This window comes from Mus caroli, chromosome 13, assembly GCF_900094665.2.
Source record: "Mus caroli chromosome 13, CAROLI_EIJ_v1.1, whole genome shotgun sequence".
Taxonomy (NCBI): domain Eukaryota; kingdom Metazoa; phylum Chordata; class Mammalia; order Rodentia; family Muridae; genus Mus; species Mus caroli.
Window position 1 is genome coordinate 16,388,019 of NC_034582.1, and position 20,216 is coordinate 16,408,234.

The window sequence follows — 20,216 nt, forward strand, 5'->3', positions numbered from 1 at the left end:
CCCGCAACCCCCGCGTTCCTTAGGGGGTCAAGAGGGTGTCCAGTGAATTTTTACTCCTGACTCGACTCAGTTAAAAGAGTCTAAGTCTCTCAGTCAAGGAAGATATAAAGCGAAAAGGTCCATTTCTAATAGGGGAAAAAAAAAAAAAAAAGTCAGCAAGTTCCTTCAAGTTCAGCTTCCACAGGTATCTCTGCTTTGTCTTCACGTGGCCTTCTATAGGAGTGGACTGGCTAAGTAGCATCATACACCCTGCATCCTTCTCAGCACTTAGAAGGTATTATTTCCCAGGAAAAGTAGGATAACGACTAAGGAAAAAAAGGCTTCCCAGGAAAACCAAAGCAATTACCAACTACTTTTGCCCTGTCCGTTAATCTGAAGCCATGTGTTTTGGCATGTCGTGTGACTCTGGGCTCTCTACCTGACTATCCAACTCTCTTCTCTCGGTGTTTTGTTCCTAGCCACAGTGATCTCTCCACAGTGTACGCTTCTAACAGCAAGTCACTAGACTTCAACGATAGCCTTCGGGGGCCGACCTGGAGCAAGAGCGCCGCCTTCTGGAGGTATTTCCTTTACTGCTGTATCAGCAGCTCCTTGTCTCTTAGGAGCATCAGTCCAGGAGCTGGTTTTCTCTCTACTGTTTGCTTTTTTGTTGTTTGTTTTTGCTTGTTGAAGGTCTGTGAAGTAGAACTCAAGTAGAAAAATGAATAAGGAATTTCAGAGAGTAAGTGAGCATCAAGGATCCATTAGCGCGGTTGACTACGTATTTATTTGCCTGGTCACTTTGGAAGAAGCAATGCTACCACCTGGACCCCCTTTCTCCTAATCCTAGCCAATCAGGATACCCTCAGGTACCTCGAATTGAACAGAAATGGCAAATGATTACAGAATGCAGTTACGAGTATGCTACTGGACGTTTATAACTAAGTTCTAACTCCGAGTGTCCAGACAACAAACTACAATCAACCGCCTGTCTCACACGCCAGAGAGGATTTGTGAAGGGCAGAGGACATTTAACCTAGGTAGCCACAGTGGAAAACCGGAAAACCGGTTCGATGACTCCACGTCTACCATCAAAGGGCAAGGAGGAACTTTGAGAATATATTCTGTAGTATGTACTGTATGTGTGAAAGGAGGGTTTGGCGTATGCACAACTGCCAGAACAGCTCAGACCGGCGCTCTCTGTTCTCCTTCTGCAAGGGATATGCAGACATTATCACCGCTGCCACTTGAGGGGAGCAATCTGATCCCTTTAAATGGTCAGGGCTCCGCGGTATAGCCTCAGAGTCAAGGATGGATCTCTCCTTTAGGGATTTATGTCATAATGGGGCGACCTTCTCCGTCAGGTTCTCTGGTGCTTGCAATTAATTCTCAATCCTTGACTTAAAATGTCTTAGAATCCTAGTTAAATACGACGCACTGAGAATTCAATGTTCCCTCTCTTTAGAAAAAACTATTTAAAGCATTTTAAACAGTTCTCTTGTGCCAGAGGACCCTAGAAATTTTGAGCCCTTCAGCTTTTTACCAATCAACACATTTAAGGGACTCCTGCTCCAGCCACCAGGAAACTTCCAGCCCGTGGGAAGCACCGCGAGGTCCCACTTGTCTCCTTTACAATTTATCTTTACAACGCCCTGTGCAAACCTAGCCAGCTTCTCAAGAAAATGATCTGCGAATTTTCCCTCTCTCTGAGTCACCCTTATAGCATGAGTTTTTAAATCTACAAGTTCGGAGAGAGATGGGGAGGAGGAAGGAAAATAACGGGAATGGGGTGGGTCAATGGCCCAATAATGAAAAACACTTGTTGCTATTTTAGAGGGTTGCGTTCGGTCCCGGCTCACCCCTACAAGGCAGCTCAGGACTGCCTCTAACTCTGCGGACACGTGGTGCATATATACACTCAGCCACAAACACAAAAAAAATAAATTCAATACGATTTAATTTTTTATATTTTAATATATGACTGTTCTGCCTGCGTGTATGGCAGTGTGCTGCGTGGATGTCTGGTGCCCATGAGGAAAGAGGAAAGCGCTAGATCCCCTGGAAATGGAGTAACCAGCTGTTAGAAATATCCAGTGGATTCTGGCAACAGAACCTAAGTCCTCTAGCAAGAGCATTTGAGCATTCGGAAAATAAAAAGCTCGGTCTTCACAGGATCAAATAATTAGTAAAAATTTTGAAAATCATGAGATTACATAAGCTGGTAATTTGCAACTGGACTAGCATGAGTAAATTGGATACAAACCTGAAGCTCACTTATGAAACCGGTAATTTTACTGTACAATGTCCCGACCCAAAAGTTTGAGTGAAGTTTGGAAAAACAAAATTTGCACTTCCCTGACCGGGAATCGAACCCGGGCCGCGGCGGTGAGAGCGCCGAATCCTAACCACTAGACCACCAGGGAAACTGCTAGCTACTCTCTTGCCAGAACTATGACTTTAATTGGCCAAACAGCTATCTGATGTGTTAATGCTGGATTCATTCAGTTAGACAACCACAAATTCCAGCAGATCAAATTCAGAAGACATGAAAGAGTACGATAGAGTTGGTACTCCCCTGCTTATATGTAGGAATTGACCCAGAATACATACTAGAAAATGTATATTTACATGTTGCTATTATTAAAAATTAACAAGATCATTAAGGTAATTTTTGAGACAATGTCTCAGCCCTAAGATGCAACTCTACGAAGATAAGGCTAGCCCTGAATTTAGAGAGATCCGCCTGCCTCCGCCTCTCGAATACTAGGTTTAACGGCGCTAAGGAAGGGAAGTTTTAGAGAGTAATTTAAATTGTCTCCTTGTGTTTCTCTTTATGATACAAGAAGCTGTTTGAACATCGAAGTACTTATTCATTTTAGATTGCTTAAGTAACGCTGCTAAGCGTGACGTTCTTCGGTCACGCCCAGCCTGGATTTACGTGATAAAGTCATTAGAACTCAACGTAGAAGCACACTGGGCGTGGCCGAAATAGCTCAGTTGGGAGAGCGTTAGACTGAAGATCTAAAGGTCCCTGGTTCGATCCCGGGTTTCGGCAACCACGAGCATTTCCTTTTCCTTGCTGTTTTTTATTGGTTTTTTCTTTAATAACATTACTTCTGTATTTACTGCCTTCCTTCAGGCTTTCAGCTGTTCCACTTCTTTTTTCTCCAACTCATATGTTTCTCAGAACTTACCTCTTCTTTATTCCCATGAAGATATCTCAAAAGCTTTTAAATCAAGCTAGCCCGGGTTCTCTTGTCTTACAGATCATGGCAGACTCAGCTACGGGCTATACCATTCAGTCCAACTGATCATGACCATCAACTTCCCAGTTTCCACATGTTGTGACTCTTTCTTGGCCCTGTTTAAATTTCTTGGGATGCAAGCTAATTGACAACTATTCAACTCTCAAACTCAACTCTCCCGCCACTTTTTTTTCCCCTGTATTGTATGGTGACTCTATTTCATCACTTCACTACTATAACTTGAGATAGTTGCTACTCGGGGCCTGTACTTTGATTTTTATTTAATTTCTTTGCTTTTAAGTAATTTCACATATATTTTCAAAGATAATAAAGAGGTCCCATTTCTGTTGCCTAACTGCTTCCTATAACAATACCTTATAAAACATAGTCCAGTGTCACTGTCCTGACTGCCCTTTCACAAATACAGAAGAATGCTAAACAATAGAATAAGAATATAAATGAACTCAAAAAACAAAACAAACCAAAAAAAGAATATAAAAACACAAGAAAACCGCTTAAGCAGAAATGGTTCGTAATTCCTTTAAAATACTAGACTCTGCTGTTAAAGACTAAGGCTCACAACCAAAAAGACAAATTAAGACTTGTGTCTGGTTGTGCTGACAGCAGCATTCAGGTAGGAGAGGCAGGGAGGATCTTTATGAATTCAAGGTCAGCCCAGTCTACATAGAGAATTCCAGGCCAACCAGGGCTATAAAGTAAGACTCTGTCTCAAGAATAAAACAGGTCATAATTATAGCTCTCCTGTCTGTTTTGTGGTTCAGCAGGATATTCTACTCCTCCTGTGGCTGTTTCTAAGATTGTTTCTGTGAATCACCTATATTTAGGACTTTTTTTTTTTTTTTTTTACATAATGGCAAACTGCATTCAGCCTAAAGTAAAACTTATGATTGTATTTTCTTTGGGTTTTTGTTTTGTTAATAACTGGTGATGAAAATCAGGACCCCACAGCAAGTGGACATAAGCTGATGTTCAGCCTGATTTCAACTCTTACATAGCCTGTAGCACTCAGGTCCGCAGCCTCACTTGGGTGTGTAAGCCAGCTACTAGCAGCACAAACATTTGGGCACGCTCAGTAGTTTGACGCTACTTGGTAGATGTATGCTTCTTGGAGATGTGGCCTTGTTGGAAGTGTATCACTGGGGCTGGGCTCTGGAGTGTCAAATGCTGGGCTCAGTGTCTTCATTCGTTTCCTGTTGTCTGATCGGGATGTAAGAGTCTCAGCTACCTTACCAGCACCAAGTCTGCCCATATGCAGCCCTGCTTTCCCACCATTACCAGGAAAATAATGGACTAAACCTCTGAGGCAGTCCAATTAAGTGCTTTCTTTTATGGCAGTTACAGTGGTCATAGTGTCTCTTCACAGCAATAGAACCCTGACCAAAAACAAAAAAACAAAAACCACAACATCAACAAAACATCATGAATACTCAGAATTTTGCCTATGGCAAGGCTAAACGACATGGGCAGGGCAGCAGGAGAGACGAACAACTGAAAACAGTATGATGGAAAGTGCCATGCTTAGACCATTACTTTGTTTGCTAGTGTAAACAGCCAGTCTAAAAAATAAACAACTCCAAAATTTCTCTTTCTTTTTCTTAGCATATGAATTTTTGTCACGATCATTAAATAGGATATCCCTAAATAAAATTTATGAAGCCATAGCTCAGACTTTAGTTCCTCCCAACAGACCAAATCAGAGCAGAGTCACTTGCTCTATTAAGTAATCAAACAGAACTTTAAAACAATCCAGATAAACAAGTGTAAAACACAAGCAGCCGCCAGCCACCAGTCAAAGGGGGCGCAGTCTACCTGAGCCAGTATAATAAGAAGAGCCCTGCTTTAATCATAGGGGAAGGAAACATGAAATGATCGATCCTTTTTTCTTGTTGCTGATTTCTACTGTATTGATCCTTTTGCACATCTAAAGCCTCCCCCTAAGTCCCCGTACTGGAACCCCTTTCAGTTTGATGGATGGCGTACTGCCTAACTAATAAAAAAAAATCACATTGATCTTTAAGCCTTATTAAAAATATAAGTATAGAACTTATTCCTTTCCCCAGTGTTAATCCTTCAACCTTCCCAAGTTACAGAAGCATATTCCTCCTGTATTACAGTTTGGAAATGCGATTTAGACCAGGCCAAGCTTCTGACATCTTTGCTGTGACCAGGAACCGCAAAAACCATCTTGTCAATACACACCTGGGGCTGTTATCTCCCAACTTTCCCAAAGAAACAAACCATTAAGCATTCATTTATACTTTGATGACTCTGAAACGTGATCCTAACCCTGAAGAAAAATAGAAAGTCTTGCTATCCTAAGTAAGCAAGTCATGCCCTGTGCAGTGACATAGGCTATGAGGATATCAAAAGTGTAAGCAATACAAGAAGGGCGAAGTGTCACATAGGTTTAATCCTGGTATCCAAGAAGCAGAGGCAGGCAGATCTCCATGGGTTTGAGACTAGCTGGTCTGCAGAGTGAGTTTCAGGCCAGCCAAGGATAATGTCTTAGTTAAGGTTTTACTGCTGTGAACAGACACCGTGACCAAGGCAACTTTTATAAGGACAACATTTAACTGGGGCTAGCTTACAGACTCAGAGTTTCAGTCCATTATCATCAAGGAGAGGGCATGACAGCATCCAGGCAGGCATCCAGGCAGGCGTGGTGCAGGCTGAGCTGAGAGTTCTACATCTTCATCTGAAGGCTGCTAGCAGAATACTCACTTCCAGGCAGATAGGATGAGGGTCTTAAAGCCTACAATTACAGTGACACACCTACTCCAATAAGGCCACACCTACTCCAACAGGGCCACACCTTCTAATAGTGCCACTCCCTGGGTCAAGTATATACAAACCATAACAGATACAAGGTGAAACTGTGTCTCAACACCCACTCACCCTCCCCCCCCAGCCCTCCCCCAACAAAACAAAACCAAACAACAAACAAATAAACAAACAGTCTAAGGAATATTTTCTCACTTTCTTTAGTAAGTTTAGAGCCTGAATAGAATTTGCTAGATTTTCTATTTGTACTGTCTGTTAAATATGATCAATTATCAATAACCATTTGTCACATTTCCTATACTGAATGGTACCGTTATCGTCATGGAGGCCAAATAGCTGACACAAGCCCCTTGTGGGAATAAGAGTTTACTGTGGCTCCCAGTCTGTGGGTGCTGTTTCTTGTGCAGGGAGTCACAGCAGGGAGAGTGTGAAGGCACTGGTCTCACTGAGTCCACAATGAGCACACAAATGACAGCTCTGGGCTTTTTCCTTTTTATTCCATCCAGCTGTCTACACCCAGGGTAGGTCTTCCTCCCTCAGTTAAATATCTCTGGAAACTCCAGACAGACATAGCAGAGGCAAGCCATCTTAGGGGATTCTGAAGCCGGACAAGCTGACAAAAGAAATTAACCAGTGCATAAGGTTTCACTAAGTGTTTGTACTGATCAAGATGGTCTCCAAGGCCATTTTCCAAATGACAGTACTTAAGAGCTAAGGGAAACATTTCCTTTTCCCGAGGCTCTGATTTGATGCATGACTTGATAAGGAGATCGAGGTCCAAATAAGATCTGCACTGGGGCTAGCCCATGGCGTTGAAATGTTCTCTTTCCCTCTCTCTCCCTCTCTCTCTTTCTCTGAGATTACAATTTCTTAAACTCAGGAGCCATGTCTAGGCTGTTTTGTGTTTGTTTGTTCGTTTGTTTCCTGACAATTTGGCAAGGCTAGAGTTTTCTGGAGAGTTCCCATCAGCTTGCCTATAGACAAGTCTCTAGCCATTGTCCTGATTAATTAGTAATTGACATGGGAGGGCCTAACCATTATAGGTGGTGCCACCCCTGAGCAGTGGTCCTGGGGTGTATTGGAAAGCTGCTGAGCAAGCCCTAGGGAACACTCCTCCGTGGCTTCTGCTTCAGCCCCTGCCTGCAGGTCTCCCCCTTGCGTTCCTGCCCTGCCTTTCCTAGATGATGAGCCACAACTTGAATGTGAAATAAGTCGTTTCCTGCCTAAGCTGCTTTTATAGTGCTCTGTTACAACAACTGAAACCAAGGTAAGACAAGCCCTAAGACAGCCTCTGTTCATCTATAATGCACAGTGCTACTTTCAACTGAGCAATGATGCTGCTTGGGAATGTTTTATTGTCTGCTTTTTACTGTCTGACTCATTCTGGACTTGCAAGTTTTAGTTTTTCCCTGTGGTAGCTATTCTTCCTGTGGAGGCTACTCTTGGTTGTCAACTTGAATAAAATTAGATGAACTAAAATCCAAGCATCTAGGTACCCCTATGAGAGATTTTAATCTTAATCATTTGAAGTGAGAAGACCTACTTCTGGATCTTTTGAGATGGGAAGATAACGCCTTTAGAGATGGGAAGATACACCTTTGATCTGGGCCTCGCCTTCTGCTGAAAGTATATATAAATGACGCGGAAGAAGAAAGCTTGCTCTCTTATTGCCGCTTGCTCTCGCTAGCCAGTCCATTCCTTCACTGGCATTAAAGCTTACTTCTTCAGGACTCCAGCATATACTAAAGACCAACGGAGACATCCAATCTTATGGACTAAACAACTACTGGATTCTTGGACTTTCCGTTGGTGAACAGCATTGTCAAACTAGCTGGACCACAGCCTGTAAGCCACTCTAATAAATCCTTCATTCTATCTATTTTGTTCCTCTAGGGAACCTTGACTAGTTCACTCCCTATACGCTTCCACATCTAACTTCTTCATTCTGTGAAGAGCAGTTAGCTCTGTTTTGATAATCTATTCCCTAATCCAGTTGTGTGTCCTTCTGTCTGTTGTTAAAATAGGATAATCAGAGTTTCCTGTCTGTCGTTAAAATAGGATAATCAGAGTTTTCCTGTGTTGTCTGGGTGGTGATGCTGGCATTTGCATGCTAATCTTTCTCATCTTCATTATCTGAACTCTTGAAAAATACCGTCACGCTATTCATAGACTCAGAAAAACAAAAAACAAAAACAACCTTTCAGAATCTTGATACAAATTAGCACTGTCCACATTACTTGATACAAACTAGCAGTTAATCTACATTACAGGGTAACCACTCAGGGCTATACAAACTGGACTACACACACTAACATTGGGCACTGTAGATCCATGACTGGGTCACTTGGAACACTTGTACATTGTAATGCTTAGAACACTTTATAAATGGAAAGTCGGGGTTCTCAGCAACAGCAGAGACAGAGACAATAAAACCACTTTGCTTTCCAGGGCTGGGGAAAAGTATTTTAAATGGTTTCTGTGTTTTCTCCAACTTCTGCACTTTACGCGGAAAACCAAACACTCAATGAACGATTCCCAGATCCGAGGGAGACACTAAGAACGAGAGAAATCCTAGTGTGAAGTCAGTTCAACCCCCACGCAAATCTGGATAGCTCCAGTTTTCACTCGTTGCTGTTCTCACACTAACAGATTCCCAGGAGTTTATATAAAGAACAATTTATTCGTTAAGTTTTGAGCTCTCTTGTGCCCCCTTTGGACTCCTGGAACGAACAGTAGTAAGATGATTGCGTGCAGTGTGTTGAAAAGTCTATAGGACTTAGGAAGACGACCTTGCATATTTGATGTGCAACGAAAAGGGTGAGAAGATGGAATAAATGGCTGAGGAAATGCTTTTGTTAAGACCGCAACCCCTTGAGTTATGTCCTGAGGGGGAGCAGAAGGATCAAAATGACTCTTTTTTATCTAGTTGAGGTTTGGGGAGCTGTTGAGTCTTCCAGATATTTTCAGGGCGGGGGGGGGGTGGGGAGGACAGTTTTTAGAATTTGGGCCAACGTAGGCAAAACATAGTGTGTATATGTTACTAAAACTGAATGTCTTAAGTAGAATACCACGTGCCTCCTTAGCGCAGTAGGCAGCGCGTCAGTCTCATAATCTGAAGGTCCTGAGTTCGAACCTCAGAGGGGGCAGTTGTTTTTTTTTTTTTTTTTTCCTGGCTGTTAAAAACTTGAATTGCCTCCTGAATTCTAGAACATGAGCTGGTTACCATCTTATTCCAATTAAAAAGGGCTCTTCTACACACGTTTCTTCTTCAGACAGCACTCTATCCAACAACTTAGTTTACTGAAAACAAGGAACTCATAGATGAAGAGCTAGTACTGGATTTTACCTGAAGTCCTCCTTTTTTAATTGATATGAAAGTTCGTTACCACTATACACTCGATATTGATGTGATGTAGGTTTACAGATCTGGCTAAATAAAGTTGTTCAAAAATATCTGGTTTCCTGGTTTAGTCGCCGAGAAACCCCTTAAGAAACATAAGGCGCCTCACTAGACAGATGCTGACTCGGGAAAGAGAAAAAAAACAGTAACGCCCGAACAGGGACTTGAACCCTGGACCCTCAGATTAAAAGTCTGATGCTCTACCGACTGAGCTATCCGGGCTCTGGAAATCCGGTGTTCTTTATTGACTAAAGAAAGATACAAGAAAGGCAATTTTTTTTTTTTTCCTGCTTATTTTTCATTTTATAGTTAGCCAACTAACTTAAAGTTTTATTGTCTGTTATTTGTCTCTGAAATGCAGACTCCAAAAGAGCATTTTTCTCTTCCGGTGTTCAGTGTTAAATCCTCTTAACAGCAAGGACCGAGTTAGGAAACAGTAATTCTCAATTAAGTTAATGCAGCGAAAGTAGTTGCAGGAAATTAGTTGCAGAAAATCGCTGCCTTGCTGGGCGTGGGGACTACAGGAGAAGAGGTCAGGGTCTCTGAGGAAGGGCACCATAGCTTTAAGGAGGAAGCACTGGCCAGGGTATGGGCGTAATAAGGGTGCTGCTTCAGCTATTAATAGCTTCTGTAATGAGATGGTCTTGGGAACACAAATAGAGTGTAGGTAAAGACAGTTTGACAGACGAAAAACTAAAATGAAAACAAAAACCAAAAAACCTTCAGACACGAAGTCGTTCTCCTTTCTCCTGCCTGCCATTCTCTCTCTGGCTCGTCTTACTTGACGGACGTTAACAGGAAAAACTGTGGCGATGGAGTTTCGAGGTGTAATTTGTAGACACCAGGTCCTTCCATAGGATAAAGAATTGGACAGCAGATCCGGAGCTGAGAGAGGACCGATGGACAAGGAATGCAGCTTTAGACGGTGCCCGGCACATAATGAGCGAAGGGAAAACCAAACAAACACCTGCTGAAGTCTTCTTCTGGCTTCACAGAGATTCTGAGAGCTGTATATAAAATACAATCTTAACCCAGTCTTCCTCGCCTTACTTTTTTCTCTTTTAGACTTTTTCCTGAATCTTGCTTTTTGAATGACTTAGAAATTCTGTCAGCACCAAAAGCCCAGCCTGGTGAGAATGGTCAAGAAAGGTTTGTGGTTTATTTTTACATTTTAGTTTTGTTTCGTTTTTGACATGGAATATCATGAGGAGTTGGATGAAATGATCCGATAATAAGAAGGATGGTTTAAAGGACCAAACCGGCATACTCGCTCTCTGGCTTCCCTTTCTTTTACACCCTGGGCAGGGAGTGTCCTGGCCTTGGTATTTATGTAATAACCAATGCCAAGCGTATTTGAAAGGCACCTGAAAATTCTCCTGGCTCCAATAGTGTGGATGGTGAAAAATTAGTAAGTTTATTGTAAAGTCTGGGCCTCGGAAATCGTCTTGTAGAGATTCACCTGCCTCTGCCTCCCGAATGTTGGAATATTATAGGTGTACTCCAACACATTAGTCTAGTGTTTAATTCTTTAAAAAAAAAATCGCTATTTTATAACTTTCTAACAGACCATTATATTACACAAATAAAACTACCCGTTCCAACAATATGAACTAACCAGTACCCCGGAGCTCTTGTCTCTAGCTGTATATGTATCAAAAGATGGCCTAGTCGGCCATCACTGGAAAGAGAGGCCCATTGGTCTTGCAAACTTTATATGCCCCAGTACAGGGGAACGCCAGTGCCAAAAAGTGGGAGTGGGTGGGTAGGGGAGTGGGGGGGGAGGGTATGGGGGACTTTTGGGATAGCATTGGAAATGTAAATGAGGAAAATACCTAATAAAAGATATTTAAAAAGAAAAAAAAACTACCCGTTCCATTTCATTAGTAGTTTTTGGGTCTCTGTACACACGAACTCAATTCTCTTCGTAGGAATTAAAATTAAAGGTTTATAAAGTATAAAAAAAAAAAATCGAGGTTGCCCCCTCTGAGGTTCGAACTCAGGACCTTCAGATTATGAGACTGACGCGCTGCCTACTGCGCTAAGGAGGCACCCGTGGTTAGCGCGTCCGTAATCACGTATTCCTACTGTTACTGGCGCTGGTTTTAATGTCTCATAGTTGTAGTTTTTTAGTTATGATATAATAGCACCTAAAAGAGCTTTTGCTGCAAAGCCTCATGATACAAAGCCAGAACAGAGCCTGCGCTTCTGCATTAGAGCATAGAGTGCAGAATGAAAGTTCGCTGCAGAGAGCCGCGTGCAAAGAAGGGAGCCTGGATTGTTATGGAACCTCCAGGAAGACGAGACGTAAGTAACCCTCGACGGGGGTAGCGTGGCCGAGCGGTCTAAGGCGCTGGATTAAGGCTCCAGTCTCTTCGGGGGCGTGGGTTCGAATCCCACCGCTGCCAACTGTCTTTTCTTTTTTTCCTTTTAATGGTTTATTGCAACTAAGTGGGGTTTTTTTGTCATGGTTCGAGACCCTATATCAACGGTAGTGTGGCCGAGCGGTCTAAGGCGCTGGATTAAGGCTCCAGTCTCTTCGGGGGCGTGGGTTCGAATCCCACCACTGCCAGCAGAGTTTTTTTGTTTTTGTGCTCTCTATTGAACAGGACAGTTTTCAGTCAGTCCCTTACATCAGCCAGGATTCTTCTCTCCTACCAAGTGCTTACTGTAGTCCCAACTGATTGTTTCAACAGTTAATAAACCCGTAATTTGTGTGGTACTCGCTCCCCTAATCTCTGCATGTCCACCACACAAAAGGCTCCAGCAACAGTTAACAAGTTTTCTTTAATTCATTCAAGTTAAGAGACATTATTCCGCACCTACTATATATAGGCTAGAGCCTGAAGACTCTAAAGTTCTTTCTTGTGGCCTTAGTCAAGGAATGAAGGATGAGTGTGGATCTTTGGCTTTCCTGGCGTCGACTTGCAACTAGAGACAGATCAGCCTGGGTCACGGAAGAAGTGGATTCTTTACCAGCCGGGAGACGGAAAACCACATCTTCATCATCACTACAGTCTTCTCATTTCATTTTGAAGCCGAATCGCGCTCATCTGAGCTGTGTGTGTCTAAGAAATACCTTGCAAAGGAAAACAAAAATGATCAAAATATATTGTATGAAATATTTTCAATAAAAGTACATTAATTAACAATGGCATAAATGTCTTGCCTCGGTGCTGCCTCTTGCCCACCAGCTAGGGACTCCTTGATTTAGTGTTGCCCCTTAGAATTTCCTGGAGCCCTCGAACCTCCTTCTCAGTGGTAGGCCTCAACTCAGAAATTATCTTCTCATGAAGGCTTGCAACTCGGTGATTTCAATTGCACACTGGAAAAGGAAAAGAAAGAGGGTGTCTACACTTTAGGAAGAGGAGAAGGTGGGGGTGTCAGGAGAGAGGAAAAGAAAGAGGCAGGGAAGAGAAGGAGGAATTGAGTCCTTTAGACTCAGAATTGAGCCTGTGGCGTGCAGTGAAGGAAAAAAGAGACGTGCACAATCACACCCGCAAAGTCTAAAACTGGTCCACGGTCCTGACACAGTGAACCTTTGCTTCTATCTCAAGACCACCTGTCTTGCTTTCCACGTTCACGCTGCACGCCCCGGGTGAACTTCAGCGGAGCCGCCAAGGCCGGATGGTGGGATTGTAGAGCTGTAGTAGAGTGTAGGACTGTAGGAAGGTTCCGCCGTCGCACCGGCTGCCTTGTGCTGAGACAAAAGCATTTACAAGCTGCAGCTCCTGATTGCAGCTGACGGAATATTTTCTGACATGCAGTAGTTGCACATGACAAGTCTGTAGATACCGTGTGTGTGTGTGCGTGTGTGTGTGTGCACACACACATACACACACACACATATATGTATATGAACATATGGAGAGAGAGAAACTCAATTTCTAATGGTTGGACTGCAGGACTAACTAACATCCAGTTTGCCTTTTGTAGTGGTGGGAAAAAAAATGCACAAATCACAGGAACTGCTCTGAATACTGCCAGGCTCTGAGATGCAAAAGAACAGGACAGGAGGCGCGGTACAGACCACGTGGCCATTTCTGTGGTGCAGCACTGAAGACGAAAATTTTCTACTGAAGAACTGAGTTGCTCCGATAAAAATACTACTAGATCAATTAGGAGGATAGACATTTCATTTAAAGTCATGTTTCCCTTCCATTTGTAAACCAAACACGCGCTTGCAAAGACACCAGGACGTGACTTTAGATGCGCTGTGAAAGTAGATTGGGAACAGGGGTGGGGTAGGGAGGGGGAAGCAGAGACGAGAGAGAGGGTAAAGAAGTAGGGGATAAGAACGAAGTTTAATAACTTTGAATACGTCACAATTAGGCCCTTTTATTGGTGTGCTAACCAAGAAAATTAATTGGACAAAGAAAAAGAAAACAACAAACAACCCAGCAGGAAAAATAAAAGAATCAAGGATACAGCTGAGCCATTCGTGAAAAACAAACGAAACTTCTAGCTTGTTACTGTGAAACAAAAATGTGTAACAATTTCAAGTAACAGCTAAGTTCCTTTCCTCTTACAGTGCATTTTTTTAAAATCAGAATTTACAGATGGATAGTGTGGAAAGGGATGGGGAGGCGTTGGTTCCATGGTGTAATGGTTAGCACTCTGGACTCTGAATCCAGCGATCCGAGTTCAAATCTCGGTGGAACCTACTTTTTTTTTTTTTTTCCTTTGCTTTGTTTCATATGGTGAACAGTTTCAGTAAATTCCTGCATTTATTCTATTCAATGAATAGTTCCTTTTGTATCCCAGCATTTGTCTCTTGATAGCCTTGGTCTTGCTAAAGGTCAGTATATCTGACCCTGTCAATTCCACACTCAACTTTCAGCTATGTCATTGGAGTTACACCGTTCGCGCAAGATTCAAACAGCTCATACAGTATGGCTGCCACGAGCCTGTTTTCCAACAGGGGGCCCCAGTTCTGTGCGTTGGTGGTTGGTGTCAAATGCACCTTTAGGGCTGAAGCACAGATCAGTGGGACAGGGTTCACGGAAGATCTGGAGTAGGTTAGCATAGAAAATGGACAGATGAGTCTGTGAAAGTAAAAAAAGTGTAGCTGTCAGAAGTGGGATTCGAACCCACGCCTCCAGGGGAGACCAGAACCCTCAGAGCGAGGAAGCCATAGCTTGAGTCTGGCGCCTTAGACCACTCGGCCATCCTGACACCTTGCTTATGTGGCAATTAATGATTCTTTCAACTGTAATTAATGTGCAAGTACTTAACTGTATTTTAGGTTTCAGTTATGGCATGGAAATACAACCCCCTGTAAAATTAACTAAATTCTTTTTCTCTATTCTAAACATGGACAAAAAAAAAAACCTTTAGTGGTTTTTTTTGTTATTGTTTTTTGTTTGTTTGTTTGTTTGTTTGTTTTTCTCCAATCCTATCTGGAATTCGGCGTTTATCGCCTCGGTTCTTGGCCCTTCCAGAGTGCGGCGGAGTTCAGAAATCCTGAGGATCCTTGCAAGCTCAGGTCTGGCTCAGAGCCGCTCATCCGGGTCACGAAGGAACAAGCAGCTCCAGCTGTTCCGAGATGGTGTGCGCAAGCGCCCAGTTGGTGGAGCTTGCAGGGGTGGGAAGCTAAAGAACAGACTAGATTAGCAAGTAAATCTAGTTTATGAACACTGGCTGCAGTGTAAACCAGAGAGTGGCAGAAGCCTGAGCTATGAAAAGTGACTGCACAAGTACGAAAAAGCTGCAAGATCAAGGATTAAAGACTAGAAACACTGGAAGGAAAAAGTCAAACGTGAGACGAGGAAATGTCAGTACCGAGCTCAGCTCAAATCCCAGGTCCTTGGCTGCCACAGACTTGCAGACCTGACCATCTCCAGGCAAATGCAGAGCTGCCCATCCTTGGAAATTGGTATCATAGTAAAACAAGACAGCTTTCCGAAGAAAGGGTTGGGTATCAGTGTGACTCCGAAGAATCTCTAGGTTATACAGCATCCAGAATCAGAGTTTTCATTTCTAATCTTAAATATGAACAAGAACCAGGGAAAGCAGGTATTTGTGAAAACATTTCTACAATAAAGAATAAAGTAAATACTGTAGGGGATTGGAAAGGACCTAAGAAAAGACAAATACAACACGAGAACTTGGGGATGTTGTTGTTGTTGTTGTTGTTGTTGTTGTTGTTGTTGTTGTTGGAATCATCATGTCCTCGAAGAGGTAAAAGAAAGGGAAGAAAGTCTTTAATAGTTTAGTTGCAGAAAATGTTTTGAAGTTACAAAATAAAGTTGAAGAAATCTCCTAGGAAACGGGTGGGGAATGAAACAACGGAGCTGATAAGTAAGTCCCTTTTTTAAAGTCTGGTAGACGGGATGCCCTCAAACCTGGGGCTTCCTGGAAAAGAACAGGGGGGAGTCACAGAAAAGAGAAATGTTTACCTGCCCGAAGACCTTAGATCTCCAGACGGAGGGGTCGATCAAACGCTCCCACCCCGATTCAAGGCAAGCTTGTCGGGACTATCAGAAGAGAGCAGTATTTGTATAAAGGGGGAAAAAAAGACAAAGGCAAAGATAGTGATAAAGTATTCAGATTCAGCCGGGCGTGGTGGCGCACGCCTTTAATCCCAGCACTTGGGAGGCAGAGGCGGCGGATTTCTGAGTTCGAGGCCAGCCTGGTCTACAAAGTGAGTTCCAGGACAGCCAGAGCTACATACACAGAGAAACCCTGTCTCGAAAAACCAAAAAAAAAAAAAAAAAAAAAGTATTCAGATTCAGAACACTGTCTTTTTTTTTTTTTTTTTTTTTTTTTTTTTTTTTTTTTTAAACATCAAAAATGAAAGCTAGAGGACAGGAAATCAATGACTTATAAATGAAAATAAAAATAAAAGCCCACAGACAGGTCTCCTGATGGAGTCCTAGGGGGAGAATCTGGGGAGTTCCCTAGTGCACTCTTGCCGCACTCTGCTCTGTAAGTGGCATGGGCAAGCCTGGAGTTTACAGGTACTCAGTTCCTCTTGGAACTCGGACCTCATGCCTCATCCTTCCAAGTGGTCAAGAGGGCGAGTCATGATCAATCACATCTACAAGTCTACACCAAGCCAAACTATTGATTAAATGTAAATAGACATTTCCACTACATTTATTTATTTAGAGAGGGGCAGATGCCACGGTGTGCACATGGCCATCAAAGGATAGCTTACAGAGCCAGTGCCCTCTTCCTATCATGTGGGTCACACAAATCAAACCCAGGCATGGAAGCAAGCACCTTTACCCACAGACACCTTACCAGTCAAACATTTTCAAAATTCAGAAAATGTTATGTTCCATTTACTCTTTCTCAAGGAGTTTCTGGAGAATTATTTAGCAAACTAATCAAAGCATGTAAAATCCCATAATAGTGAAGGAAAACAAGATGTTCTAAGGCTTGCTGAGAGAAGCTAGAGAGAAACCAGTCTATGATAGAAGAGAGAGTAACACAGCAAGAGGACACACATGGATAAGAGACAGCAGACTCTCACAGCTTTAATTCTTAGACCTGGTCACCCACAAGTTCCCCTCTTCAGTACCTGTCCCCACCCTCTTGTCTCACCACGACACAAGAACCCTCCACATACAGGGCCATGTCTGGATATTTCTGAAAACAAACTGCAACTAATTTGCATCCTAAATGGGAAAATCTCCCTAAATCATAACTAAGAAGATTCCTGGCGGGAGAAAAAGCCATTCTCATGACTAATAAACCTTACCCCAGCAATAACTCAATAAAATGCCCACACTTTCCCAGGTCTGTAGGAAAAGTGGATTTCTTGAAAGCTGGGTTGATCCTGTCTTTGACCCCTTTCCTTTTGCGTTAGAAAGTTTGCCTGAGAGTTTATACTCAGGCTCAGTTATTTCTATAGTGCAAGGACAAGTTTCTCAAGTGTGTTCAGTACCCACAGGTTAAGCCAGGGGCTTCAGGATGACTCAGTGTATGTGTGTGTGTGTGTGTGTGTGTGTGTGTGTGTGTGTGTGTGTGTGACAGAGAGAGAGAGACTGAGAGAGAGAGAGAGAGAGAGAGAGAGAGAGAGAGAGAGAGAGCTTGCACTGACACACACACAAATGCTAATGTATGCATATACTTTGATAATTTTTATTTTTTGTGGTTATCATCGCAGCGCCCCCCTTTCTTTCCTCCCATGTGCCCCTCTCCTCCCCCTTGCTCTCTCGCAGACTCATGGCCTCCTTTTCTTTAATTGTTGTTAGAGAGAGGAATCAGCAGTTAAGAACACTTGCTGCTCTTCCAGAGGTGAAGGTCTAGGCTAGATGACTCAGTCAATAAAGTGCTCACTGTGCAAGTGCAAGGATCTATGTTCAAGTCCCCAGCACCCACTTAAAAGCCAGGTAGGGCAATGCCTATCTGCTAGCGAGGGGAGACGGACTGATTCCTGGAACGTGTTAGCCAACCAGTATAGCTAAATCAGTGAGAGATTTTGTCCCAAAAAGAAAGAAGAGGAGGAAGAGAAAGAGGGGAAGAAGGAGGAAAAGAAAGCAGAGGGAAAGGAGGTGACAGATTCAGTTCCCAGCACCTACTTTGGGTGGCTCAAAACTACTGGCACCTCTAACTCCAAGGTATCCCACACCCACATACACAGATACATGTCATTTTTTTTTTTAAGATTTATTTATTTATGAGTACACTGTAGCTGTCTTCAGACACACCAGAAGAGGACATCCGATCCCATTACAGATGGTTGTGAGCCATCATGTGGTTGCTGGGAATTAAACTCAGGACCTCTGAGAGAGCAGTGAGTGCTCTTAACCACTGAGCCATCTCACCAGCCCACATGTAAATGTTTTCAGTGTAAAAAGAAATCTTTAAAGTTTTTATATAATGAGGTCTAAAAATGAATATTTCTAAGTGGGAAAATTAAATGGACATATTGCCTCAAATACATGACTATGAAATAATGTCACAAAACTCAATTTTAAAGTTTTGTTTATTTGTGTGGTGGTTTAAATGAGATGTTCCCCATAGACATTGAATACTTGGTCTTCAGTTGGTGCTACTGTTTGGAGAAAGAGGTGTGGCCTTGTTGGAGGAGGTATACCACTGGAGGTGGGCTTTAAGAGTTTAAAGATTTGTGCTATTTTAGGTTTTCTCTCTCTGCCATTTCCAGTTCACACATAAACATCATGTGAACAATCTCAATATAAATTCAAAACTGTGCCAAGGAATCTCATGCCACCTTCTCTTCCTACACCCTCGGACACTACTGGCCAATGTTCTGTCTATAATTTTGATATTTCAAAACTATATGGAGAGGATGGAGAGATTCTATGGTTAAGGGCACTGGTTGCTCTTCCAGAGGACCCAGGTTTGATTCCCAGCACTCACATGGCAGCTCACAACAATCTGTACCTCCAGTTCCAGAGGGTCCATGTGCATGTCCACACATGCTGGCAAAATACTCACACACACATAAAACTAACAATTCTTTAAAAGGGGGTGCAATGGTACCCCAATCATTCCAATCACTCCCCTTGCTCTTATTTACACACGAATGCACACACACTTGTGTATTTCCTTAGCCACAGTGTAAAGATTTGAACATAGGATCTTTCACATGCTAGGCACATGCTCTCTCCCTCTCCCTCCCCTTCTTTCTCCTCTACCTCAGTGGTTCCACCAAGTTGTTCAAACTGGCCTTAAACTCTTGTCCAGGTTGGCTTCAAATTTTTGATATTTGATTACAGGCCTGTGCAGGTCAGGTTTGAGTTGATGAGTGCATTTTTGTGTCCCTGTGTGTATATACACATGTGTGTTTATATATGATATTGTAATTTTTGTTTTGTTTTGTTTTGTTTTTGTTTTTCGAGACAGGGTTTCTCTGTGTAGCCCTGGCTGTTCTGGAACTCATTTTGTAGACCAGGCTGGCCTCAAACTCAGAAATCTGCCTGCCTTTGCCTCCCAAGTGCTGGGATTAAAGGCTTGTGCCACCACGGCCGGCTGTGTTTCATTTTTTAAAAAAACTTGGTCTTCACTTACAAGAAAAAGCTGTGATACATCTTTTGAGTCTGTCTTAATGTTATAACCTGTAAATAATTTTATTCTTCTTTATGGCTGAATCAAATTCTGTTGTGCATACGTATCCCATTTTCTTTATCGATTCATCTCTTGATGGACACCTAGATTGATTTAATACCTTGGCTACCATGAATAGTGCATCAATAAGCATGGAGATGCATTCTGTGTGGCTATACCCAGGAGCAGGTTGCACTACAGATAGATTTAACTTAATTTGACCGGAGCACGGACAACTCTACTCTTTTCCTGTACTCGTTAACAATCTGGCCAACAGAGAATAAAGATACCCTCTTAATCCCTTGCCAGTATTTGCTGTTGCTTAGTGTTAATGACAGCCATTATGATGGATGGGAGATGGAACCCAATATTTCTATTTCCCTAGTGGCTAAAGATGTTGAATATTGTAGGGTGGGGGGGGGATGGGGTGGGTGTGGGTGTGTGTGTGTGAGAGTGAGTGCTCGAACACTCACACACATTGGGCATTTGTACTTCTTTTGAGAACTATATGTTTAATTCATTTGACCATTTATTGATTGAGTTTTTTAAAGTTTTGTTTTCTTGTATTGAGCTCTGGGTTGTATGGATGTTAACTTTTTCTTGAGTCTTTCATATATTAAGGATACTCATCCCCTATCAGATGACTAAACAGTTCAGAATTGTTGTTTTGTTCCCATACGTGTATAAAAGTTAGCAACTATACTAGGCATTGTTACCATATGTGGTTTTCCCTGGTGTCATTCTCCACCAGCCCACCAGGATAAAGTGGGCAG

The 20,216-nt window shown here is 42.6% G+C and overlaps 9 non-coding genes across 9 annotated transcripts; 5 read left to right on the plus strand and 4 right to left on the minus strand.

Moving 5' to 3' along the window:
- Positions 1-2,330: 2,330 nt before the first annotated feature.
- Trnae-cuc lies at positions 2,331-2,402 on the minus strand. Its single transcript has one exon. It is a non-coding gene; the product is annotated as a tRNA-Glu (tRNA).
- A 559-nt stretch (positions 2,403-2,961) lies between these two features.
- On the plus strand, positions 2,962-3,034 carry Trnaf-gaa. Its single transcript has one exon. It is a non-coding gene; the product is annotated as a tRNA-Phe (tRNA).
- A 6,065-nt stretch (positions 3,035-9,099) lies between these two features.
- On the plus strand, positions 9,100-9,172 carry Trnam-cau. Its single transcript has one exon. It is a non-coding gene; the product is annotated as a tRNA-Met (tRNA).
- Positions 9,173-9,575: 403 nt separating this feature from the next.
- Trnak-uuu lies at positions 9,576-9,648 on the minus strand. Its single transcript has one exon. It is a non-coding gene; the product is annotated as a tRNA-Lys (tRNA).
- Positions 9,649-11,401: 1,753 nt separating this feature from the next.
- Positions 11,402-11,474, minus strand: Trnam-cau. Its single transcript has one exon. It is a non-coding gene; the product is annotated as a tRNA-Met (tRNA).
- A 275-nt stretch (positions 11,475-11,749) lies between these two features.
- On the plus strand, positions 11,750-11,831 carry Trnal-aag. Its single transcript has one exon. It is a non-coding gene; the product is annotated as a tRNA-Leu (tRNA).
- Positions 11,832-11,913: 82 nt separating this feature from the next.
- Trnal-aag lies at positions 11,914-11,995 on the plus strand. The gene has a single exon. It is a non-coding gene; the product is annotated as a tRNA-Leu (tRNA).
- A 2,019-nt stretch (positions 11,996-14,014) lies between these two features.
- Positions 14,015-14,086, plus strand: Trnaq-cug. Its single transcript has one exon. It is a non-coding gene; the product is annotated as a tRNA-Gln (tRNA).
- Positions 14,087-14,492: 406 nt separating this feature from the next.
- On the minus strand, positions 14,493-14,598 carry Trnal-caa. The gene is made up of 2 exons: positions 14,561-14,598; positions 14,493-14,537 (listed from the first exon to the last, which is right to left on the minus strand). It is a non-coding gene; the product is annotated as a tRNA-Leu (tRNA).
- Positions 14,599-20,216: the final 5,618 nt, after the last annotated feature.